Here is an 8,287-nt window from a genome sequence, read left to right as displayed (position 1 = left end):
GAAACAAACTAAATGAAATAAAAATTGAACATAAAAAGAATAATAAAAATATCTAGGAGATGCTGCCAAGTGCGCTCGAACGCACAACATGTTCGATCGATCGCACTAACAGAGTGCGGTAGCATCACCACTGGAGACCTGCGCTCGATCGTATGTGTTGTGCGATTGATCGCAGTAATAGAGTGTAAAAGAAAATGACATAACACCAAAACACCAAAAATACTAAACACAAATGAAAACACAACAAAATATAAATCAAACTATAAAATAAAAGGATATGCTATGGGGTGCCTCCCATGAGCGCTACGTTTTACGTCTTCAACCAGACTGTGGTCCTTTCTCAATGTGGTCTAGAAGTGGATGCTCCAGATGGTGGAGGGGGTAATCGGCTCAGGATGGACCGCATGGGTTCCTCCATGGCAGTCAAGCATTGATTCATGTGGACCTTATCTTCTCGGGCCTCCCTTTGTTGATCAATGAGCTCTCTTTGAAGTCCTTCCATTTTGTCACAAAGGGCTCGGTACTGGATGGCTCGAATATCAATTGCAGCTACATCATCATTGTCCGTTTTCGGCTCAGATGCTAGTTCGTCTTCAGCCATTGATTCGGCCTCACCTATCTCTTCCCCAGCTTCCGCGAGTGCTTGGGGCATATGGGAGCAGCTCTTATTCCATTGGCGAATGCCAAATATTGGAGTTGTCATGACTGGCTCGTCAGCTGCAGTGCCCTTGATACCCTTTTTTCGAAGGATATGTGTGATTAAGTAAGGGAAGGGCAGCCCCCATGAGTGAGTGAACTCTGCTCCCCCGCACTCCATTCCAAAACTTGTAGATTTGGGTCCATATGATGTCGGGGATGGAGTACCATGCATCCTTGTGGAAGGCGTAGAGAGTTTGGAGGAATTAATCACGCCTTTGAGTTTTGTGTCCCAAGGGGAAAGCATTTCGGTGAAGTACCGAATCCACGAACCATAGCCTTTGCGGCAACTTGGACTGGCTGCCAGCATTGTGGTGTGCATCCGCATAGAGCCCTTGACACATGTCTTTAATGATTTCCGTCACATAATATCGGGCTGGTTGCTCGGCGAGATTTGCAGTTTCGGGAGGATGCTCATCATTGCATTGTAAGGCGGCAGCTATGTCGGCTCTTGTCACATGAACTATTTGCCCTTGAACTTTGGAGGAGATAGCAACCGGGTTGTCACAGTCATGAGAGAGCTTGGCGTAGAATTCTACGACCAGCTTTCGGGAGATGGTAGAGGTGACCGGTTTGAACAGCTTCTTAAGACCCCTCCGCCTAAACTCTGCAACCGCCCATTGAGTTGCTTCGTTGTTTTGGAAATCTTCTCTGATGGCGAAGGTGGTTTCAAACAGTAGCTCCCGCTCTTCAAAGGCTGGTGAGGGAGAAACGGCATGAGCTGCTGACCCTCTGGAAGATGAAGCACGTGTTCGAGGCATTTGGAAGTTGGTTGGGAACTTTCGTCGAACAGGTGGTGTGCACTTTCGATGACTTCAAAGACAACTTTGGCCAACTATGCTTTAAACTCCCTGCAAATAAATAGAATCCCAACACAGAAGTAATGTGGGTGGAGAAACACCCACAATTGCAAGAAAAATTAAAAAGAAATTGGGGTTGGGTGAGTGTTCGGAGTTTGAGGGTTGGAGTGAGAATGGGATGTGTGAAGCTTTGTTTTGGTGAAAGATGGTGGTATGGTAGCCGGAAAAGGTCTTAGATGGAGGTGAGGGAGTGATTTTGGTGAAAGTTGGGTGAAATAATGGTAGAAGAAGGAATGCCGGAGGTGGAGGTGTGAAATGGGATTGTACGGCGCTGGGAGAGAGGTTGTGGGCCATGGGGAAAAAAGTGACCTAAATAGTTCGCAGGCCTTGCTGGCCGAGTGCGCTCGATCGCACATCTTGTGCGCTCGATCGCATTCATCTAGAGGCGTGCATATCTGGGCATAGTGCGCTCGATCGCACCTGAGGTGCGTTCGATCGCACTAACAGAGAGTATTTAGCCCCTCTCGGTTACTGCGCTCGATCGCAGATACTCGGCGATCGATCGTAATACCAAAATGTCAATTTTTTTTTTTTTTTGAAATAAAAGAAAGTAAATGGGCAAAGCATCAGAGAAAATCAAGACATATGTGAAGGAAAGAAAAGAAGATAAAAAAATAAGAGAAAAAAATGTTACTGTCCTTTTAGTGGCATCAGTACCACTGTTGTGGGTAGATGCATTTGAGGGTCTTGCCTGCTCAACGCATCTACTGGTGACTGTTGGACTCCTAGTGTGAGGAGCTGCACTTGAGCTCTTCAGATTTAGGCTCAAGTGCTCTTGTAGGAGTGGGACCTCTTTGAACTGTGACTGCCTTCAGCTGCTGGTGATTGCTTAGATTAGGTACTGTTTGAGCTAGGAATTCCCCCTGCTTCCTCTGACTCAACTCCTTTGCCATTTGACCCATTTGCACTTCCAGCTTTTGTATGGCTTGCTCAGTCTTTGTATTGACATGTTTTTGATCAGCCATAAATTGTTGTTGCGACGTCACCAGGTTATGTATCATATTCTACAGTTGGTTCATCTTTGGTTCTTGAGCTGGTTGACTTGCTTGCTGGGGCCCTTTCTGCTGTCCTTGATTATTACTCCAGGAAAAATTAGGATGGTTACGCCATCCTGGATTGTAAGTATTGGAGTATGGGTTGTTTTTGTGGGGGTAGTTGTTCTGTCCCACAAAGTTTACCTCTTCTTGTTCTGCAAAAGGACACTTCTCAGTGGTGTGATCTAGATGGGAACAAATAGCGCATACCTGGAATTGTGTGTCTTGTTGCAAAGGTGAAGTTTTCTGGACAGTCATGGCCTTGACAAGCATATCCAATTTCTTTTCTACTGCAGCCAACTGATGAGTTGATCCTCCACTGAGATTCACTTCATACATGCCCTTGCTCTTAATTCCTCTCCTTCCTCTTGAACAGAATTACTGTGAATGCTCACTTAATGTTTCAAAAAGTTCCGCAGCTTCCTCACTACTTTTTTCCATCAGTGTTCCTCCGCAAGCTGAGTCAGCCATCCCTTTATTTGTATCATCTAATCCTTCATAGAAGATTTGCACTTGCTCATCTTGAGGGATGTTGTGATGTGGACACTTTAGGAGTAAGGAATTGAAGTGATCCCATGCTTCAAAGAACAAATCTCCATCTCGTTGTTGGAACATTTAAAGTTCCCTTTTAAGTTGCTTTGTCTTCTAGGCTGGGAAAAACCTCTTCAGAAATTTGGTGGTCAATTCTTCCCAAGTATGAATGGATTCTGCAGGCAAGGAATTGTACCACAATTTAGCATTATCCTTCATGGAAAAAGGAAAGAGAACTAACCTGAGTCTCTCGGGAGTTAGGCCTTGAACATTCTGCAACTTGCATAAGTCAAAGAATTCTTTTAGATGCAAATTGGGATCCTCAGTAGCTGTGCCTCTGAAGTGGGTTAATGCATTGAGAATTTGGGGAGAAATATAATAACTGCCATCCACCTCCGGTTGATATCCTATACATGAGGGTTGATGGAGGTTTGTTGGCACGTACGCTTGCTTCATAGGTCTCCTCACTCATGGTGGATTTGCTTCTAGGGGTCTTGGCCCAATTGGATTCTCTTGCATGTCTTCCATTTCAACTTCTTCTTCTCCTTCTTTGTCTCTAGGTCGTTGTCGAATTGTCCGCTCAATTTCAGGTTCGAGGGGAAAAACGGTTGAGGCTTGAGATCGACGACCTTGCATGAACTTGGCAGCTTCAGCACTGCCTGGTCCGGATGCTCTCTGGAACTACGGTCGATCGCAGGTTGGTGCGGTCGATCGCAGTGCGCTCGATCGCACTTGGCTGACGATTGATCGCAATCACAGAATGCCAATCCGCAACCTATAACAGAAACAGAAAAGTGAAGGGAAACAAAAATTCTTTTTGATTTTTTTTTTCTAATACTATATTAAAAATTGAAAATTAAACTATCAAAACTAAAGGAAGATAAATTTAAACAAAATTCGCCGCAATCCCCGGCAACGGCGCCAAAAACTTGTTGTGCAAAAATATACCTAAATTAATAGGTAAATAATTGTACGTTTTACCTGCAAGTGCACAAGGTCAACATGGTAGTATAGGGTGCAAGTACAGGATCATTCCCACGAGGATTGCTGAATTTATGTTTAAAAATAAATTCCTTAAGCAAAAGCAAACTAAAATTGATTGTTGATGAGATGATAATAAAGGGTAGGGCTTTGATATCCACCACTAATTATGTTAAACTAGTATATCAATATGCCAATGCTTTAATCAAGTTATGTATATTTAATGTTTGCCAACCTAAGGGTTAAACCCTAACTCAAGCTATTGATTTCCCTAAGCAACGAATTAGCCACTTGGTCCATGCTCTAATTCTTTTCTTTCCTAAAGGATTTAGCATGTCTATACTAAGTTGTTCTTTAGAAAAGCATATGTTCTATGGAAATCGACAAACACACAAGGCCTAGGGCATGGATACATACTCTCGGTTCCCTTTGTTGATTAACCCAAGAATTGCGGTGTGGATTCTTTTGTTACTTAAGTTAAACCCGGGACTCGGCCATCCAAATTGATCGAACTAACAAGTCCATACCACATGCACATGTTGATCAGGCATACACATATGAGGAATTCATGCAAGCTGATATTAATCAAGTTAAATAGCACAACATAATCATCACAATGCGCCAATATTGAAATATTAATTTAACATAACTAGGGCTTCAATCTAGCCCTACTAAATAAATTAGCTACACATAGAGTTGATGTTAAACATCTTCATAAAATAAAAGAAAGAATAAACCCGAGATTTGACTTGAGAGCTCCTATTCTTCTCCCTTCTCCAAGCCTACCTATTCTAAAGGCTTAGGAGTCTATTTATAGGCTTTAGAAGTCCTTGGAAAAGTAGTAAACCCTAGGGTTTTCGCAGGGTTTCAATCCGATTACAATTTGGAGTTTGAAAAACCCTAATATGGAAATAGGGACATTGTAGCCGCCACTTGGAATGCCTCCTGCGCACGGATGCACTCGATCGCTGCCCGTGTGTGCTCGATGCCTCTTTTGCCTGTGCTCGATCGCTCCTAGCCTGGCTCGTGCAGCATCTCCTCTGGTATTGCGCTCGATCGCAGGTATCCTGCGATTGATCGCTGTACCAGGAAGCTCCAATTTTCCCATATTCTGTTTTTGAGCCTAAATAACCCAATTTTACTTCACTTTCTTCCAAAAGCCTGTAAAAACATCAAAAACACAAAAAGGAAGTAAAATGACCTAATTAACCAAAACCAAAGGATTAAAACATGTAAGATAAGGATTGAAAATATGAATATTTTAGCGCTTATCACATGTAAGTCTTTATTTATCTGATTTTATTGTGTTTAATATTTCAATAGTTTTACTTCTTTTCAATATGTGGCATGATTCTCGGATATCTTGTTGTGATTCAAGGACACACTTGATGATTTAAGATAATTTCACATAATTGATTGCTTGATTTTATTTGCCTAAATAATTGGATATCCCTTGTGATTTGTTCTATGGATACATTTGATGTTTCAATTAAGATTGGATATCTTTTGTGATTTACGGATACATCTGATGATTTAATTGATATTGGATTCCTCTTGTGATTTGTGCAATGAATGGATACATGGGATGATTTTGATTAACTATTGAAGCATAGTAAAACATATCTAAGATTTTAATTGTGAGAACTTCAGATTAATATTGATAAACATGGGTGTATGTTGTTATGATTCGGTGAGTGTGAATTCCTAAACCTTAGTCTTTTATCTCTTAGTTTATTTTAATTAGTTTATTTTTGTCATTTAATTTTTAAAACCTAAATCAAAACCCTTTTGGAACTAGATTAGGACTTAATTAGTTTAGATATAAATTGCTCTTTCAAAAATACAATTCTCTGTGGGATCGACCTCGTGCACTTGCGAGTTAAATAAATTTACACAACATACATCTTCATTGGTTATGACTCAAGTTCTAAAGGCTACAAGCTTTACAATCCAAATTCGGCAAAGCTATAATTAGTAGAGTTGTGGAGTTTGATGAAGAACACTTTTGGGATTGGAGCATTCAAGAAGAAGAAAAATATGAATTCTTTAATTTTCTTGAAGAAGAAGAGTCAAGAAACAAAGAGCCCAATACACCTCCAGCTCCAACAAATTTTAGTACACCATCTTCATCATCTTCAAGAGGGAGTTCTAGTGAAATACCACCACATAGGTTTTGAAGAAGCGGTAAAAGATGAAAAATTAAGAAATGCCATGGATAAGGAAATCAAAGCAATTGAAAAGAACAACACATGAGAGTTGGCAACTATTCCAATAGAACAAAAACACATTGGAAAGTGTTAGTATTTATGTTGGCTTAATTCGGTTCCAAAATGCAGAGGCTACTATCCACGAGCTCAAACACTGCCATAGAATGCTCAAAATATAATCTTCACCGTTCATAATGTGGATTCATGTGTCATGAACGTTCCTACAAAGTTTTAGCTCAATCGGATCACAAACACTCATCGATTGAAGCTGTTGATTAAAGACTGACGAAATGTCCTATGCAAGGGGTGTCCGGACATGCTGCTAGGCTATCCAGACACCAATTTGAGCAAGCATGTTTTTTGCTCACAAGGCCCTGTCCGGACAAGCATTAACCCTGTTCAGACACCCCGTACCTATTATACCCAAAAACGTGTTTTTAGTGGGCCCAAGTCTAAGGTTTGATGTATTGATATACATACAATCATTATAGAAGAGAGCGGTACAAATTTTCACCCCCAGAGAATTCGTCAGAGGCTGTGCTAAGAGAGATCATATGTGGTGAGCGTTAAATTGAATCTCTTAGAGTTTGTATTATTCCTTTGATAAATCTACGGTAGGCTTGTCGATCTTACAGAGCCAAGGTCATGCAAAGGGTTGTAAGTGTTCCTAGTGTCTATAATCTCTAGATAATCTTTTGATAGTTATTTCCTGGGTTTGGCTGTCCCACAAATGTTTTCCTTTTACATCGGTTTCTAAAAGGTTTCTTCTTCGTCACCAAAATCCTTGTGTGTGATTGTTTATATTTTGGTGATTGTTTGCTTTAATAAATATCTATTAATTCCGCATAAACTGTGATATTTATCTGTTTGGAGATTTCCAGAAAGAAATGGGTGGTCAAGGCAAAGAAGAATGAAGGAGAAAGAGTGGATCCAACAGTCTTCAAGAGTTTAGTTGGAAGTTTGAGATACTTGACATGCACAAGATCGGATATTCTCTATGGAGTTGGGCTTACTAGTCATATATAGAGTCACCTACCACAACTCATTTCAAAGTGGCTAAAAGAATTCTTCGTTATTTTGTTATTAAGTTTAAAAGGGGGTGTAGAATAATAAACTTAATTTTAATAACATTTAGTTAAGTGATTGTTCATTTCATATTCTCATATGTTACTAAGTGACTTGAAGAGGTTGCGTCTTTTAGTTTTTGAAGAGTTATTTTACATAGGAGTTACATGAGAGTTATATGAGATGTAAATGAATGAAGTTACTGTGAAGAAGTTAGAAGGGTCATTTGTATCCTATAAATATCCATGTAAGCAAGTTATTTTATCAAGTTGAATAAAGTTGAATAATACAACACAAAGTCCTCTATTAATTCATTATTCCTCTTCCTATTTTGTATTCTCTTAGTGAGTGTTGTTTCCAATTTTCAACTAAATCCACCTCAAACAACTGATTAGCTCATCAATAAGGGAGCAATCTGTTGAAAGGTTTATGGAGAAAATTTCTTGCACCGGCTCACTTCGAGTATCCAGAATAGTAGTTATCTCAGTGATGGACCTTGATAAATTCAGAGAGATTGCTGTTGTCTACTATGCAAGAGTGGAGAGGCAAACCCGGTAGTGACAAAAAAATTCTAGGATAAGAATAGAGATCTTTTTCAATCTCGAGTATCAAGAAAAATCCTAAAAGCCAAATTGAAAGGGCAAAGGTTTGTTTTCTGACACAAATCCCGAAGGAGTCTACTCCATAACAAGTCTAATTCAATCTTAATCGCATGAAAAAAGTTTGGGGAAGACTGTTTTTGGGTCTGACGATGACACCATGATTGCATGGAAAATGTGAAGAACAGGAGGAATATATTAAAGGCTAAGAGCTAGTTCAGAGCTCCAAATTGCAGATCAAAACCAAATGTAGGGCCTTCTTTAGAACCACATCCAATAGATGGTGAGGATACTAGGGATATAGATCATACAGA

Source organism: Corylus avellana, chromosome ca3 (genome assembly GCF_901000735.1).
Source record: "Corylus avellana chromosome ca3, CavTom2PMs-1.0".
Taxonomy (NCBI): Eukaryota; Viridiplantae; Streptophyta; class Magnoliopsida; order Fagales; family Betulaceae; genus Corylus; species Corylus avellana.
This window is presented reverse-complemented; position numbering follows the sequence as displayed.